We start from the raw sequence: 18,450 nt of genomic DNA, 5'->3' as shown, positions 1-18,450 counted from the left end.
CCAAAGTCAAGAGGCTTTTGAGGAACAGGCTGAGGAAGAGTTAATTGCACCTCTCTTGCAAATCCCAGTGGAGGCATTCAGCCAGAATTGCTAAGAGAATGGCCAGTAATCGGGATCAGCTGTGAGAGCAGGATTTAAGAGGTTGCAGTGGGATGTCTGATTGCTGGCTGCAATATTTGTAATCAAACCTTGGACCTTGTGCTGTAGAGACCCATGGACACTGTCGGGACTTTGGACTGTTTCATGACTTTGCCATTGGATTTGAGGACACACCTTTGAAAGTTCAGTAATTGGATTGACTCAGGACAGTTTTGTGGCTCCTCTGTTAATTGTTCTTTTGAAGTTTGTTGTTACTGAGAACAGGGTGACAAAGACAAGGACAAACAGACTAAGAGATAGCTTTTATCATAGAGCTGTAACTATATTGAACTCCATGGTTTCGCATTGATGTGGTATTGAGGGTTGTGTGGTGATGGTTAATGCTAGGCAGAATAAGTCTGTGACATAGATTAGGTTCATACTTTGACTGACCCCAAATGTATCGATATAGTCTGTGTACTTTTTAAAAACTCAGTTCCTAAGGGGAGCCACATTCCCTATCTTCATGATTGCAAATGCCAGGTAATAAATGCTTACGTAGAAAAGGGCATTTCTGCAGGCGTTGCTTGTGTAACAGGGAAGAGAATTCTACAACCAGGGCATTACTACGGATAAAAAGCCCTTTCTCTAATTAGTACATCATACTCCATTTTGCACCCACTGTACTTCTTTTAGATTCCACCCTTCCACCAAGAATTTTAGGAGAACCTACTGGGTTCTTTTCTTCTGCACTCCCTGGATCATTTCAACAACCTTTTTTATATATAAATTGGGCTAAGAGAGGATAACTGGATCTGCTTACTTAGCGAACTTCATGGGTAATTGAGAACTAAAATGCCACTTAACCAGTAGTATCACAATGGCTTTGCAGTCCAGTTCACAGAAAAGAGCCATCTTCATGTTATAGCCAATGCTCTTTTAGGCAGGTAGTTTGCTTTCCCATTATATATATTTTATTATTCCCCATCAGTGTTCTCAAAATACTGTGGGCTAAATTCAGGCTGAGTTAGCTGAATTCAGGTCCCTGTGATTTCAGTGGGAACTGTTCAATCCTAGACATACTTAACTGAGAGTAAGCCTCACTGAAATGGATAAGAACTATTTCCCAGGAGACATCTATAAGATTCTACTACCTGGGATTAAACCCACCACATTCATAAGGATCTATTTCCAAGTAGCTCTATAAAGGATTGCATGCTTAGTGCCAACCATAACAAAACATTTCCCACTTACTTTACATGTATTATCCTACAAAAAATAGAAGATTCAAAATTATACTTGTTGTGAATGTTTTCAAAACTCAAAAGATACCAAGGCACTTATTACAGCCAATGAGGCAAATAATTATTCATTTAATGAAATTATTCCCATATGGACAGAAATTCTTCACTGACAACATTCATGAAACCATCCTTTCTTCATTTAAAAAAAATTAGCGGAATAATTAGCTTCCATTACTCTGATTGTTCAAATTTGTATTACTGTACTATATTACTAATGAGCCTCTATTAGCTCTTCAGATGCCTGATTAAAGAATTTTAGTATCATGTTGATACAACTGTACCTAGAAGAACACAAGCATGTTGAGATAATTAGAAAGGTCCTAACCACCTGAAGAGTACATTGTTTTACTTGAATTCATACGATAGTCTTCATGTTATCAGCATGTCGAGAATATAATTTTGTTCATGTTTTGTAATGTTTTTAATTGTATTGTTCTTTTAAATTATGAGCTGCTTTGAGACCCCATTTTGAGAAAAATGTAGAAATAATAGTAACAACGACAACCTGTTAGTGAAAATTCCTATGTTCTCATTGTTAAGAACATTATGCCAAGAATATCAAACATCACAGTTTCTCTGAGTTAAAATTATATCTGTGAGATATAATTTGGAGGTAGGGGCTGTGCAGTTGATAACAGTATAGATACTTCCTCACTCTATAGTAGCGGTTCATTCAAAGATATAGCCAAATTAGTCTAGATCAGTATGCAAAGAGATCTTATCGCACTTTTGAGACTGAAATGAAGAAGTTGGTATCATAAACTTTCATAGACTTAAGTTTCCTTCGCCAGGTACTATAATATCCCTGATTAGAGGCATTTTAGACCCAGCCCAAAATGCATACATGCAATATACGAGGGCTGAATGAAAAGTAATGCCTCCACCTTCATAACTCCTCAACAGATGGCAGTACTGGTATGTGGCAGGTACTGACTTGTTCAGTAGACTCTCCTCTACAGTTCCATTTGTCAGGAAGCCTTAGCATTGAACAGTTGTGTTGTTAAAGTGCAAAGTATGGAACCCTGTGCAGACTGTTGGTCAATGTGACTTAAGCAACGTGCAGTCATAGAATTCTTGACAGCAGAAGATGTCACCCCAAAGGAGATTCATCAGAGAATGCAAGCTGTTTATGGTGATTGTGTTGATGTGAGTACTGTGCGTCATTGGGCGAGCAAGTTTAAAGATGTTGAGGTGGGAACATCTTACTTGCATAACAAACAAAGAGTTGGATGTCCTGTGACAGCAGCGACTGAGTTTCACAAGCAAAAGGTTGACAGATTGATTCAGGACGATTTTCGTATTACTCAGAGAGAAATTTCAAGCATAATCTGCATGTCAAGAATTCAATGACAAGAATGTGTGGGTCACATTATTGTTTTGCTTGGCTATCGGAAGATCTGTGCATGATGGGTACTGTGAGACGCTGGTTGCGGAAACAGAGTGTTGACTTCTTCCATGACGGCTTCAGAAAAGTTGTTCATCGTTGGCAGAAATGTATCCAATTGTCTGGTGATTATGTGGAAAAGTGAGTAGTGATAGTTAAAGAGCACATTCTAAGGATTATTTCTGCTTTTGATGTATTAAAATATTCCCATCCAAACCCAAGTAGCGAAGGTGGAGGCGGTACTTTTCATTCAACCCTCGTACGTATGATGCAGAAACTCCTTTTCCTTTTTTAATTACAGGAAATAACTCATTACATCCACAGTTTTCTGTAACAATTATTTAAGACACAACTAAGAAACTATGAGAGAAGATAGGATAAAGTAATGCAGGACGTAAAAATAAAGCACTACAAAGCATGTTTTTAATTTTCTGTTGTACTTTTACTGAATTGCAAACTGTAATCTGAAACACACATTAAGATCACCAGAACTTACCTCTTGGTCAAGGTGAAATGGATCAGAATGTTAAAGTGGAACAATATACTAGGGGTGCCAGATCTCATGGACTAGTTCTCAGTTTCCTGTTTTCATGGGTCATCTTCAGATGAGAGACAAGGATTCAGATTTTCCAGTTTTGGTAGCCCCAGGTCTGGGCAAAAGAAAAGCTATGTGCAAATCTCCAGCTCACTTAGAACAGCAATTCCCTACAATTGCTAGTCTGTGAACCTCATTACATTAGTTGTCCTAACATAGGCAACAGTGAGGAAATTCGCTGGGCATCGCCCCCATCATATGCGGGAAAGCATTGCTGCCCAGCTTCATAGAATCATAGAATCATAGAATAGTAGAGTTGGAAGAGACCTCATGGGCCATCCAGTCCAACCCCCTGCTAAGAAGCAGGAAATCGCATTCAAAGCACCCCCGACAGATGGCCATCCAGCCTCTGCTTAAAAGCCTCCAAAGAAGGAGCCTCCACCACAGTCCGGGGGAGAGAGTTCCACTGTCGAACAGCCCTCACAGTGAGGAAGTTCTTCCTAATGTTCAAGTGGAATCTCCTTTCCTGTAGTTTGAAGCCATTGTTCCATGTCCTAGTCTGCAGGGCAGCAGAAAACAAGCTTGCTCCCTCCTCCCTATGACTTCCCCTTGCATATTTGTACATGGCTATCATGTCTCCTCTCAGCCTTCTCTTTTGCAGGCTAAACATGCCTAGTTCTTTAAGCCGCTCCTCATAGGGCTTGTTCTCCAGACCTTTGATCATTTTAGTCGCCCTCCTCTGGACGCTTTCCAGCTTGTCAACATCTCCCTTCAACTGCGGTGCTCAGAATTGGACACAGTATTCCAGGTGTGGTCTGACCAAGGCAGAATAGAGGGGGAGCAGGACTTCCCTGGATCTAGACGCTATACCCCTATTGATGCAGGCCAGAATCCCGTTGGCTTTTTTAGCTGCCGCATCACATTGTTGGCTCATGTTTAACTTGTTGTCCACGACAACTCCAAGGTCTTTTTCGCACACACTGCTGTCAAGCCAGGTGTCCCCCATTCTGTATCTTTGATTTCCATTTTTTCTGCCGAAGTGAAGTATCTTGCATTTGTCCCTGTTGAACTTCATTTTGTTAGTTTCGGCCCATCTCTCTAGTCTGTCTTCTGGAGTGTTAGCTATCCCTCCCAGTTTGGTGTCGTCTGCAAACTTGATGATCGTGCCTTCTAACCCTTCATCTAAGTCGTTAATAAAGATGTTGAACAGAACTGGGCCCAGGACGGAGCCCTGCGGCACTCCACTTGTCACTTCTTTCCATGATGAAGACGATGCATTGGTGAGCACCCTTTGGGTTCGTTCACTTAACCAATTACAGATCCACATTTTACTAGTTTGTTTGCCAGAAGGTCATGGGGGACTTTGTCGAAGGCCTTACTGAAATCTAGGTAGGCTACATCCACAGCATTCCCTGTATCGACCCAACTCGTAACTCTATCGAAAAAAGAGATCAGATTAGTCTGGCATGACTTGTTTTTGGTAAATCCATGTTGACTATTAGCAATGACCGCATTTGTTTCTAAGTGTTCGCAGACCACTTCCTTAATGATCTTTTCCAGAATTTTGCCTGGTATCGATGTGAGGCTGACTGGACGGTAATTGTTTGGGTCATTCTTTTTTCCCTTCTTGAAGATAGGGACCACATTCGCCCTCCTCCAATCTGCTGGGACTTCTCCCGTTCTCCAAGAACTCTCAAAGATTCCCATTGTTGGCAATGAGAACATGGGAAGACCCCTTTAGGGAGTGTTTTTAGATTGTAGCAAGAAATTAACAAACAACTTCATCACATTGGCAAACTTACCCGTCCTAGGACATTTTCATCACAATTCTGGGACGGAGTCCTGCCAGAAGTAGCTGTGCATCATTTGATGGGATTCAGCAGGCTCCATCCCCAAACTGCGCTGAAAGCATCCTAGGACGGGTAAGTTTGCCCATGTGATGAAATTGTTTGTTGATTTCTTGCTACAATCTACAAAGATTTCCTAAAGGGGTCTTTCATTTACTTTGTAGCTTCCTCTTTTCCTTGCAGTAGCTGGAACACCGAAGTTTACTTTATATTCACCCTAGAACCATAGCTATCAATTTTGAAAAATGTATCTTGCCAAAGACAAGTATCCAGACTTGATAATCCTATTATCTGTATGTTTTTGTTGGCATGCTGAATAAAGGGATACAATGTAGTCCAAAATGCATGAGGAATGAAAAATTTAGTGTCCCTTAGTAAGTGAGAAGAAATAAATTTCTCATTTGACCTTGATTTGGAAAGAGGTTGAATAACTTTTGTCTTAATTTCCAACAATATGTTCTCTGTATGTGTTTGTGTTGCATTTGTGTGCACACATACATGTACATGCATGTATCCATGTTTGAATAACAAACTGTGAGCAACTGTGGTACATAGTACATAATGTACATAATGTAACTTAATGAAATCACTCAGGTTGTCCCTAAGTCTTGAGTTTTGGCCCAGAAACCTCAGTACCTGAAATGACACTGAACCAGCAACTCTAAATAGTAGGTAAAGGTTTTCCCCTGACATTAAGTCTAGTTGTGTCTGACTCTGGCGATTGGTGCTCATCTCCATTTCTAAGAAGAAGAGCTGGCATTGTCTGTAGACACCTCCAAGGTCATGTGGCTGGCATGACTGCATGGAGCACCGTTACCTTCCTGCTGGAGTGGTACCTATTGATCTAATCAAATCTGCATGTTTTCGAACTGCTAGGTTGGCAAAAGCTGGGGTTAACAGTGGGAGCTCATCCTGCTCCCCGGATTTGAATTGCCAACCTTTTGGTCAGAAAGTTCAGCAGCTCAGTGGTTTAACTCGCTGTGCCATCAGAGGCTCCAATCTAAATAATAGCCTCATTAAAAAGTGCTATATTTGCATGGGATTTCTATTAACTTACCATTTTATTTCTTGTGAAAAGAGACAATCTGATCATTTATAGATTCACCCAGCATAAGTGAAAAATGAACATAGAAGATAATTTGCAGCACATTTAGCACAATCAGTCTTCAGTGATGAATGTAATCTAAAACTGTAATCATGGAAAAGCTACATGGATTCATCTTTATTATGTGAGTATCTACTTTGACCATTTCACAGCCAAATCAACACACAAATCCCAAATAATAGGCATTTGGCAAATGAGCATGTTAACATCACCAAGGAAACAGCTGAGGCTTGTTTGTGTCTGAGTGATGCTGCACATAAAACAAAACAGGATAAACTATGTAGACTTGTAAAAATACTTGTTGGTGATTTTTTATTATTATTGCCCTTAAGCATAGCATATTTTGAGACAAAGCACAGTTCCTTGAGTCTTTTAAAACCCAATCTGTGAGCCCATCTGTTTGTTTTCCTTTATAAAACTACTTCTGTTATCAAGGTCGGTGAGAGGCTTATGTTAACAAGCAGCTTCTTGCAGCAGAATCCTTGAGAAAGCCTTGAGCGCATCTATAGATGATGCCTTGCTCAGAGTCAACGCCCTGGAGCAAGAGTGGAAATAATGCAGTCCTCCAGATGTTCCTGGACTGCAAAAGGCCTTGGAATGTTAGCTTACAAAATTAATTTGAGAATGGTAAACATTAGCAATTGGAAAATGAATTCATTATCATCAACACTAAGAATGGAAATCAATTAATGGTCTCTAGGGCAGACCGTGGGATTTACAGAGAAAGGCACTGAGGTTGTGGCTCTTAACCTTAGGGGCACCTTTTATTAGCAATTTCAAAAGTCCACGTTTGAACATTTTAAAGTTGCTTTCCTCCAACCTGGTGTTTTCACCAAACTATACGCATATTGGCTGGGGATGGTAGGCTATATATCTAGCAGCTGTTAGGTTGGGAAAGCTATTCTGAAAGATGGGATCTTATCATATAACCTATTATAACCTACCTGGTTCAATTTTGTGAATTTTAAACTGCACTTTATCAGTGGATTTTCATTTGTATTTTAACTCTATCTTGTTGTATATTTTAAAATAGTATTTAAACTCTTGTTTTATTAATAATTTTCCTGCCTCGAGCCATAGGGAGAGGTGGGTAATATATTCATTATAATTATTACTATTATTATTTGAAACACAACAAGATGAGTCTACAGAAGACACTCTGCTGATTGTTGTATTGGATCACATGTCGGACTCCTCCCAAGTGTCTAGGACTGTTTAATGTATTGGTGAATAATGCATGCAGATCCCAGTAAGGTGGCGTTTGGTGCAAGCCATGAGAGTCAAGACAAAGATCCACCCAGAGGAAAGGTGTTCTTACCATAAATCAAGGGAACCACTGACCGCATAGGCAAACTGATGAAGAAGAACAACCTATAAACTATCTACAGACCCACAAAGAAAATCCAACAAATGCTACGGTCAGCGAAAGGCAAGAGGGATCCTCTCTCCTCTGCAGGAGTTTACCAGATACCATGCAGCTGTGGACAAGTATACATAGGGACCACCAAACGCAGCGCCCAAACACGAATCAAAGAAAATGAAAGGCACTGCAGACTAATTCAACCAAAGAAATCGGCCATAGCAGAGCACTTGATGAACCAACCTGGACACAGTATATTATTTGAGAACATAGAAATGCTGGACCACTCCAACAACTATCATGTCAGACTACACAGAGAAGCCATTGAAATCCACAAGCATGTGGACAACTTTAACAGAAAGGAGGAAACCATGAAAATGAACAAAATCTGGCTACCAGTATTAAAAAACTCTAAAATCAAAACAGTAGATGGGAAGCAACACTCTGAGGGTAGAGGAGACCCAAGGACGGCTAATGACTGAACAAAGGATGGCCCCCAGGCAAGAGACAAACCTTTCCAATGCTGATTAGGGTGATTAACTGAAACATTAATGCTGGATTCCAACTGACAAAGGACTCTTGTCACATCCTGGACTCTCCACAGATATATATATTTTCCTTTCCTTGCCTAGTTCATCCATACCTCACAACCTCTGAGGATGCCTGCCATAGATGTAGACGAAACGTCAGGAGAGAATACTTCTGGAACATGGCCACACAGCCCGAAAGACATACAACAACCCTATTTCCCAAGTGTCTAGGACTGTGTGATGTATTTTCGGATGATACGCGCAGATCCCAGTAGAGTGGCCTTTTGCAGTTGGCAGATCGTAATTTTGTCAATGTCTATTGTTTCCAAATACTGGCTGAGATCTTTTGGCACGGCACCCAATGGCCAATCACCACCGGGACCACCTGCACTGGTTTCTGCCAGAGTCTTTGAAGTTCAGTCTTGAGGTAATGATAGCGGCTGAGTTTTTCCTCTTGTTTTTCGTCAATGAGACTGTCACCTGGGATGGTGACATCAATGATCCAAACCTTTTTCTTTTCCACAACTGTGATGTCTGGTGTGTTGTGTTCCAGAACTTTGTCAGTCTGGATTCGGAAGTCCCACAGTATCTTTGTGTGCTCATTTTCCAATACTTCTGCAGGTTTGTGATCCCACCAGTTCTTTACTGCTGGGAGGTGGTTCCAATGATTCATTTGGGCCACATAGTTATGCCTCTGTTTGTAGTCTATCTGTGTGATTTTCTTACAGCAGCTGAGGATATGATCAATGGTTTTGTCAGTTTCCTTGCACAGTCTGCATTTTGGGTCATCAGCTGATTTTTCGATCTTGACCTTTAATTGCCTTTGTTCTGATGGCTTGATCGGATCGGGCGTTCTGTTTCCTCCTTCAGTGTCCCATTCATGGGCCATAGCCAGGTCTTCTCCTTATCAGCTTTTCCTTCAATTTTGTCAAGGAACTTTCCATGCAATGTTTTGTTGTGCCAGCTGTCAGCTCTAGTTTGTAGTGTGGTTTTCTTGTACTGGTTCTTTGTCTGCTGTGCTTTGAGGAGTTTCTGATTTTTGACTTCAATCAAAGCAGGTTCTTCACTTTGCTTTACATATTCTGACAGGGCATGTTCTTCTTCTTTGACTGCTTGTTTTACTTGTAAGAGTCCTCTGCCACCTGATCTTCTAGGCAGATATAGCCTATTATTATTATTATTATTATTATTATTATTATTATTATTATTATTATTATTATTATCATAATCATCATAATCATCATAATCATCACTTAACACTTGTTTCCCTGATTGGGGTTGGATTTCCCCTAATCCTATATCCATTCCATGTTGCTGAGGTTCATTGCAGCTGGTGTAATAACAACAGCAGCAACAATAATAGAATGTTTAAAAAATACATAGATATATGGATGTGTTAATATGATTCACTGTAAAAAAAGAATAATACTCAGTAAAGTGAAAGAGTTTTTAAAAAGAGGAAGGCTACACAACAGGTAAATTGAGGCAATTGAAGAAGTCTGTGTTTTACAAAATCTGAGTAGGGCAGTTGATGAGTATGGATCTTGGGGGTCTTTCATACATAGGGGCACCAGAAATTGAACTGAGAGCAAATAACAACTTTATACAGTAGAAACCAGGAACATGAAAATAAGAGTCATAATAGGCCACTCATCCCCCCTTCCTCCAGAAAGATGCACAGGCCCATTGCTGGGAGAAAGAACTCCAGTCTTTCAATCCTAGGAAGCCTGGAATTCTGTGAGAGACATGGAAGCTTGAGAACCAAGGAAAGAAATGACTCTTCCATGCCACTCAATACTAGAACTTTCCCCACTTCCTTTACATTATTCTTCAATTGTTTCTCAGTCCTACCCTTCAATTGTTTTGTAGTGATTCTTCTGTTGTGTGCTATTATATAACAATTGAGCCATGAAGTGGATTTTCTCAGGCCCTAATAAGTTCTTTATGCCTTCCTGTTTGATTGAATCTCCCAGAAGAAGATTCACTTGTTCTAATAAACATGTTCTAAGACTGATTGATTGATGAAAGGCATATTATTGACTTCAGCATTGGTTATGCAATCTAATGGGTTATCCATACTATTTTTTTTTAAATAAACAAAACAATTTTAAGGAATTGATTCAGCTAGTTAAGGAGTTGATTAAGCTAGCCACTTTGAGTCTCATTTAAGAGGAAAACAGTGGTGGTGGTGGTTCCAACCTCTATTCTGCAACACCCAATATTCCTCAACTTTGGCAATCTTGCTAGGGCCTCTGGGATTTGTGTCCAAGAACATCCAGACGGCTAAATGTTTTGGTGCTTTCATGTTTCGTCTGATTTATATCAATTAAGGCATACTTTCCAAAGAGTTTGATTTGTTCATAAGGGTTTTGCTATTGCTTTCTCCTAAGACTGGGACTGTGCAGCTTCCCCAGGATCACCGATTGTTTTCATAGATAATATGGTTTGTGGATATAAACCATTGTCTCTTAGAATTGTAGTACAACACTCAAATTACTCCACTATGCTGGCTCTGGGAATAAATGAAATAGTGTAAACCTGATAATGATCTATATCTCAAACAAAATCTCCCTTCACCAATACAATTGCAACAGAAAATCAGAGTTCAAATAAATCTTCTGGGTGTATTTTTTTTTTGTGGTGCCTAAACATTTGAATCCTTTCTGGACTTTATCTAGATGCAAACTGTTGCCTTGCCTATACCCATCACAATTTACCATCAAGACAATGCTGCAGTCTCTTTTTGACTACCCAGTTGCATGCCAGTTTCTCACAAGGCCATTATTGCCATATGTGGAGTGGCACCTTCCCTATATTAGTAAACATGAACTTAAGGTTTTCTGCACGTGACACACAATAGGAGGGTAGGAACAAGTCACTAGAGCAGTGGTTCCCAAACTTATTTGGCCTGCTGCCCCCTTTCCAGAAAAAATATGACTCAATGCCCTCTGGAAAGGGGGCGTGGCTTAGAGGGGTGGGCGTGGCTCCTGCTCAAGAGGGCTGGGCTGAGCCTCTCCCCTAGTCCAATTTATTTATTTATTTATTTACAGTATTTCTATTCCGCCCTTCTCACCCCGAAGGGGACTCAGGGCGGATCACATTATAACACACATAGGACAAACATTCAATGCCCATAAACACATCAAACAGAGACTGAGAGACACACGCAGAGGCAAGTTAACCTTCTTCTGAGGGGATGTTCGATTCTGGCCACAGAATGCAGGGCTGCGAGGGGAGGTGGACAGGGCCAGAAATGGGTGGCCAGGACTGGGATGGGCGGAGTTACAAGCCCAGAGGCAGGGTTGAGCATCTATCCCTGTCCTGCAGCGCCTTCCAGGACACAGGAGGTGGGGCTAGAGGAGGGGGCGGGACCTCTTCCCAAGTGCCTGATGGGGCTGAACCTCTATACCCCGCCCCCGTGTTCTAACAAGCGCCTCAGGGGAGGTATACAGAGGCTCAGCCCTGTCTCGTGCTCTTGGAAGGAGGCCCCGCCTCGTTCCCTAGCTTCGCCCTCTGTGTCCCAACAAGAGCCTCAGGAGAGATATAGATTCTCAGCCCTGTCTTGGGCTCTTGGGAAGAAGCCACGCTCACTCCTCTAGCTCTGCCTGTGTGTGTCCTAACAGGCGCCTCGGGTGCTCAGCCCTGTCTCCAGAATTTGGGAAGAGGCCCCACCCCTCCTCTGGCCCCGCCCCCCTGTCCTAATAGGTGTCATCACCGCCCCCCTGGATCGCTCCAGAACCCACTGGGGGGCAGTAGCACCCACTTTGGGAATCACTGACTAGAGTATTCTTGGAAGGACTATATCAATGTAGCTATGTTGCATTTCGTTTATTATTATAATGTTATTTCTCCTACCAAGCAGGGTTTATATGCTCATGTTATGCTATTTGTCCTTCTGACTCCAGTTCTCTATGAATAATCCCTAATGTAATACAATGTCAAAGGTGCAAGGAGTTAGAAACTCCAGCCATTATAAATGCTTATACTCATGAAATTCCCACTCCAGTTTAGCCAGTTTTCCTAATTAATTATTGTGCTGCTGAGTATACATGCGATGTATCTAAGTTACAGAAGAATCCCAATGGGCAAATAGTCATGAATTTTCACATGATGGATTTCCTCAGATTTCTAGTACTTTAATCAATAGATGGAGAGTAACCCTGCTCTCTCCAGAGTGCATAATACTTTTCTTGAATATGTTTGGTGAAAAGATCCTTGAGACAACTGCTTCAAATAGGAAAGATCACTAAATTTCTACAAATGGTTATGTACCTCTACTGTCTTAAGATTTCAGTGTCACCTTTTTGATTTCTAATACTTGAGAAAGTGAGCTAATGAGTTAGCAAAGTTTGCCAAGCATTAGCTTCGTCTCTAGATGATATATTATAAACACCTGTGGTCTTGAAGTAGCTGGAATATTTCTAGAGTAAAAATGCTTACAAGCAGTTTTCGGCCAATTCCATTTACATGTTTGGCTGACCATTCCAACTGAAGCAGGAGAGAGACAAATGAGAACTGCATCAGTTACTCCTAGCAATCCTTGGAGAATGTTTAATTATAGCTTTTAGGCAAATTATTTCAAAGAGAATGACATCATAGTATAAAGTTCACCAGCACCATTCATCTTCGAATTCTCAAAAGGAATTTGAAGCAGAAATATCACTCCTCAGATACAGACAAAGCACTGAGGTTGCCTTAATAGAGCACTGATGGGAGCACAGGCAATCCTAAAATACAAATGAGGATGATTGAAAGAGGACCACAGGGTTGTCAAACAGTTGTAACTGCAAGCATTCATGAACTGTTTGTTTTGCAGCTGTGTAATGTTTCTCCCATTTGTGCTTGATTCTCTTTCTCATAAAATAATTCAGTTTGACTTATCCCAATCGAAAACATCTTCAGCTCACAAGCATAGAATCTCAGAATAGTAGAGTTGGAAGAGACCTCGTGTGCCATCCAGTCCACTCCTGCCAAGAAGCAGGAAATCGCATTCAAAGCACCCCCGACAGATGGCCATCCAGCCTCTGCTTAAAAGCCTCCAAAGAAGGAGCCTCCACCACAATCCGCGGCAGAGAGTTCCACTGCCAAACACCTCTCACAGTGAGGAAGTTCTTCCTGATGTTCAGGTGGAATCTCCTTTCCTGTAGTTTGAAGCCATTGTTCCGCGTCCTAGTCTGCAGGGCAGCAGAAAACAAGCTTGCTCCCTCCTCCCTATGACTTCCCCTCACATATTTATACATGGCTATCATGTCTCCTCTCAGCCTTCTCTTCTGCAAGCTAAACATGCCCAGTTCTTTAAGCCGCTCCTCACCATTAAAAGCCCAATACCAGTCAATCTGTAAAAGTCAGATGGCATAAAAACGCCATGGAAGGACAGCAAGGATGGAGCAAAATCTGGGAGCAGCCACCAAGAAAATCCACTCCCCTTTTCCCATCAAGCAAGCCTGAGAATGTAATGAGACAGCGAGAAGGGAATCTCCAAATATTCTACATGAATTCTGCATGAATTCTACACCTTTAGAACTCTGACTCACAAAGGGAGACATGGTCCTTTCAACAATCTGGATGCAAGTTATATAGGGCTTTACAGGTCAAAACTAATACTTGTATAGATAACTATAGATTGAGTATTTTGTCCAGAAACAGATCAGCACCAAGCAATTGGCCACGTTCTTGGTTGCAATGATGGAGCATTAGGAGGTTTTCAAACAGAGAAGACATGCCTCCTATGCTGGGAAGAAATGACTTAGGGTTTATGTAGAAAGGAGGGGAGCCCTGGAACTAGTGACAATGTCCAGCAGTTTTCATTTTGTTTTTAACCTGCATATCCATGGCCTTCTATCCAATTTTTTTCTTGAAATATTCTGAGGTTTTCCCTTCTTTATTCCCCCCCTCCTCTCACTGAGCTCTTCGTAATTATTAAGGAGTTATAATCAAAGTGTTAAAGTGTTTTAGCAATATTATACTACTGTAGATAAGCATTTTATTGTTAGGATTCTTATTTCTGTTACTTGATCTCTGTTAATTCTGCTGTCCTGGGAACTGTCAGTATATTTTTTGGCAGCTGACAGGCATCCATAAAGGAGGTACATTTCAGTTTGGAAAATACTGGGTTAATTTAAGCTGACCTAGGGAGTGGAAGTCCATGTAAGTGTGTGTGTGTGTGTGGAGAAGGAGTGTTCCTTGGGAATATTTCCGAGGGGGGGGGGAGAGAATGTTGGGAACCTCCCAACAAAACATCCATAAAGCAGTGATTCCCAAACTTTGGTCCTCAAGATGTTAGACTTCAGTTCCCAGAATTCCCGATTGTTGGCCAAGTCAGCTAGGACTTCTGGGAACTGATGTTCAAAACACTTGGAGAAGCTAAACACCTGGAGGACCAACCTTTTGGAACCACTGTCATAAAGGTCGGGGGAAAAACAGACTTTTCATTTTCCCCAGTCTATCTGGATGAACCATGAGCCAGTAGAACAATGAAATCAAAGCAGGCTCATGGAGGCAGCAACAACTTGAAGTCCAGAACTCCCTCTGGACACCTTTGAGCTTCCCTGGCTAGTTCTGATTTTGGAGTAAGAGGATAGAGAATGGATGTCAAAATTCCTCTTTGTAAAAAGAAGCTTTGCTATAGGAGTTTTTGTAAACCAAGTATGCCGACAGTCTACATAAGGACAAGTTATTTTCATTAGTCACCAAACTATTGAAGCATCTGCTTAGTCTTAGTAAATCAGTTGTAAGTTATATCTGTAATTATGGCTGTTTAAACCTCTCTAATAATAAGGGTGTGTTCCATGATACTTCCCATGGTAAAGGCCCCTAAAGCTCTCATTTGATGGTGTACAACACTGCTGCTTCATGTCCAACCTGCACACAGATGAGCATTTGAACACATGATTTTGGCCACAGAAACCACAATGCATTAACTGCAGCAATTCAGTGGGGGCCACTACCACTGAATTTGACTCTAAAACCTCAGAATAGCTCTTTTATTGACGCATGGCTACAATATATATAATTTATGTCCCCTTTCAATTGGCTCTCTTTAGGCACGTTCTCTAAGCCGGGCCTCTGCTTTCTTCATTATATTTTTCTCCTCCAGTTAAAGGAACAGACTAAAAGTTGACAAGTGCAAGATTTAAGGAGTCTTAAACACATCATTTAAAAAAATGCCCTCCATACATATTGAAGTCTATCAGACATCCCCAGTGAAAGCTACTAAGAATATTTTAGCATTCTGCGGTGAGTCCAGTGTTTCCCATCAATGGTCCAAATACAGAAACGAGGAATATTTTAAACATTGGGCCTTTTATTTCATTTCATCTGAGTAATATTACACAATGAGATCTTGCACAAGCCCCATTTTAGCCATTCATATGGCAAGATTGAATGTCATATACAGCAACCCCCTTATCTCAAGAATATTTTTTTCTGAAAATAAATTTTCTTGTGTCCATTGGAGCTTGTAGGATAACAATTTCTTGGAAATAAGTTACATTAAAATCAAATGGAATTTTCCTCCAGATTTAACTTGCTCGAGACTCAGTTTAGGACTCGGGTACAAGTCTATTATTTCTCATGTGAAATTCTTTATTTTGTAAACCATTTCAAAAATTATATTAATGAGGTCAGCTATGAAATGTAAAACTGAAAACCTTTATCTTTCAAGCTGTTTTCAATCTCACTGTCTGCTCTGATGTCTGATAAAATATTTGAAAAACTCAAATAGCACCCATTAAAATAGAAAACTGGCTATCAAACCTAAAATGGAAGAAATGTAAGGACAGGAAACCTGCAGCAGAGTATCCATCATGGACAGGGATGATCCAAACCTATGCTCCCACTAAAACGGTATAACAGGAAGAAAATATACGTTTCTATGCTGGCATTCAGGAATATACTGACTACATCCAGAAATATATTGACTACATGGTTTTTTGGGGGGAGTGGGTTCCATGTCAGGAGTAATTTGAGAAACTGCAAGTCGCTTCTGGTGTGAGAGAATTGGCTGTCTGCAAAGATGTTGCCCAGGGGACAATTGGATATTTGATGATTTACCATCCTTGTGGGGGGCTTCTCCCATGTCCCCGCATGGGGAGCTGGAGCTGACAGAGGGAGCTCACCCACTCTCCTAGGATTTGAACCACCAACCTGTCGGTCAGCAATCCTGCTGGCCCAAGAGTTTAACCCACTTTCTCACTGGAGGCTCCGACTACATAGCAATCATAAGAGATAGAAATGCAAAAATAGGAAACACAACAGAATCTAGGGTCAAAAAATGAAGCAGGACAGCATTTTTGTTAGAAAAGAAGGCAGTTTAGGTTTTGGGTTCACACACAAGCAGCAAATGTACTAAACAGTCATGGCACCACTGCACTATCACTATTTCCTTTGGAGTACAAACACACAAATCCCCAGCTACTGTCCACCATAAACCCAACAATTCACGTCTTATATCAACTTGGCTACATCTTGTCTATTTGACAATAGAAATGACAACATGGAAAATAAGGCTCCATGTATAAGCAGTTTTCTCTCTCATGCAAACATCCCATTTTTGGGGCCTGGCCACTGTGCTTTTCTTGCTCATGAAATAAACACCCTCTTCCCTCAAATAATTTCAGAAAGGGTTTATCATTTCACTGTCCTTAAAAATGTGACAAGGAATATTTTTAGAGTCAAGTGGGCCCTACCTAAAGTAGGAAGCTCAAAGAGTCCACCAAATAGTTTGGAATGTTATTGCTATCTATGTCTGAAACAAACCTGGATATGTTTGAGTTTTGGCAATTCTGTCTCGGTATACGTCTGAGAAGCATTACACATTCTGTATACTGTATTCTGTATTACACAATCAGTATACTTGGCCATCACCCAATCACAATAGAGCTCTCTGAGGCAATCTGCTATAGTGGGTTAATCCACTAAGTTTAACAGTACTGACTGCTTGAATCTCAGGATTAATACTTTTTTAAAAATCCAAACCACATTGCATAAACATATAATAAAAAGTAGAGCATAGAAAATATGCTTTGTGAAGTCCACAGGACAATGATATTAGACTTTGTACATATACAGTCTCCATGTACACTATTGGGTTTTCTGACAGCAACAGAGGGCAGATGACTCTGAAGTGTACTAGTTGGATTAAACCAAGCAAAACATTGAAGGGGATTATTTCAATTGGGAAAAACAGAATGACTTAATTAATGTAGTTATTTATTCTAGTCTATATTTTCTTTTAGTAATTTCTTGACTTTAATTTTTATTTAATATAGTGGAAGATGAATTCTTTGTTTTACTAGGCATACAATACAATTCCCATATCCATGTGGATATGTTCCTGGACTTTGTGTGGATACATGAAACCATGGATACTAATGAACCTTATTGAAATTAAGGGCTCCTGGCCCAAGAATACCATAGAGCCTCACTGGAGGAATTATAACATTACTAGAGAGGATCTGTTTTGTCAGATGAGGATAAATGAAACCACGAATATCAGTTCTAAAGATATGGGGTTGTACTGTATTCCTTACTAGCATTTGGACTTCTAGTTCAAATGAAGGAGACAAGCAATAGAAATCAATTAAACTATTTTAGGACTAAATATAGAAATCATTGAAATCAAAATTTACTTCTGTACTTTTTGCCAATAAAATTTAATATAATTTCGGGTGGGATGGGGGGCTGTGAAACCATGTTGCTATTCTTTGCTGTAATTTTCTATTCATGGCATCCTTATGAATGAAAAACCTCTAACAGCCCCACTCAAAAACAAAGAAACTTTGAGAATGGTAAAGATTGGATATCAATCTTGTGGTATGTAACTGTAACACAAAACAGCCAATATGCACATTAACAAAATGGGATAGAGGCACTCAAAGAGGCAACATCAATCAATCCAGCTAAAGTAACATGTAATCATACTATAATATAACTTCAAACTTTGAGAAAACTATATATATTTTTCAAAAACAGGATATATAATATCAAAGGTTATTCCTTGTGCTACAAATTCCAAGGGGGGGTGGGGACTCAGACTCAGACTGTTTTAATACTGGCTGTATTCAATTGACTTTGCTATTAATATTCTTTCTATGGTATAAATTAAACCACTATACCTTTTACAAAATCAGTTTTCATCTAAAAAGTGAGTGTGTTTGTAATTTAATAGTATTATGAGTCAGTTACTGAATAAAACAAATCATAATTTCTCTTCAAAGCTCCTTACAAATAATTAGTATCATTGCTTTATCCAACAGATCTTTGGGCCTCATTGTCATTTTTGTTTAGAAAATCGTAATAAAACACAA

At 40.2% G+C, this 18,450-nt stretch overlaps 1 protein-coding gene across 18 annotated transcripts in view; it reads right to left on the bottom strand.

Annotated features, from left to right (window-relative positions):
* Window positions 1–18,450, bottom strand: part of erc2 (ELKS/RAB6-interacting/CAST family member 2) — a 698,491-nt gene that overhangs the window by 207,221 nt on the left and 472,820 nt on the right. The window lies entirely within an intron of this gene.

The sequence above is a fragment of the Anolis carolinensis genome, chromosome 2 (genome assembly GCF_035594765.1).
Source record: "Anolis carolinensis isolate JA03-04 chromosome 2, rAnoCar3.1.pri, whole genome shotgun sequence".
Lineage (NCBI taxonomy): Eukaryota > Metazoa > Chordata > Lepidosauria > Squamata > Dactyloidae > Anolis > Anolis carolinensis.
The sequence above is the reverse complement of the archived record's forward strand: the minus strand, read 5'-3'. Positions and strand labels throughout refer to the sequence as shown.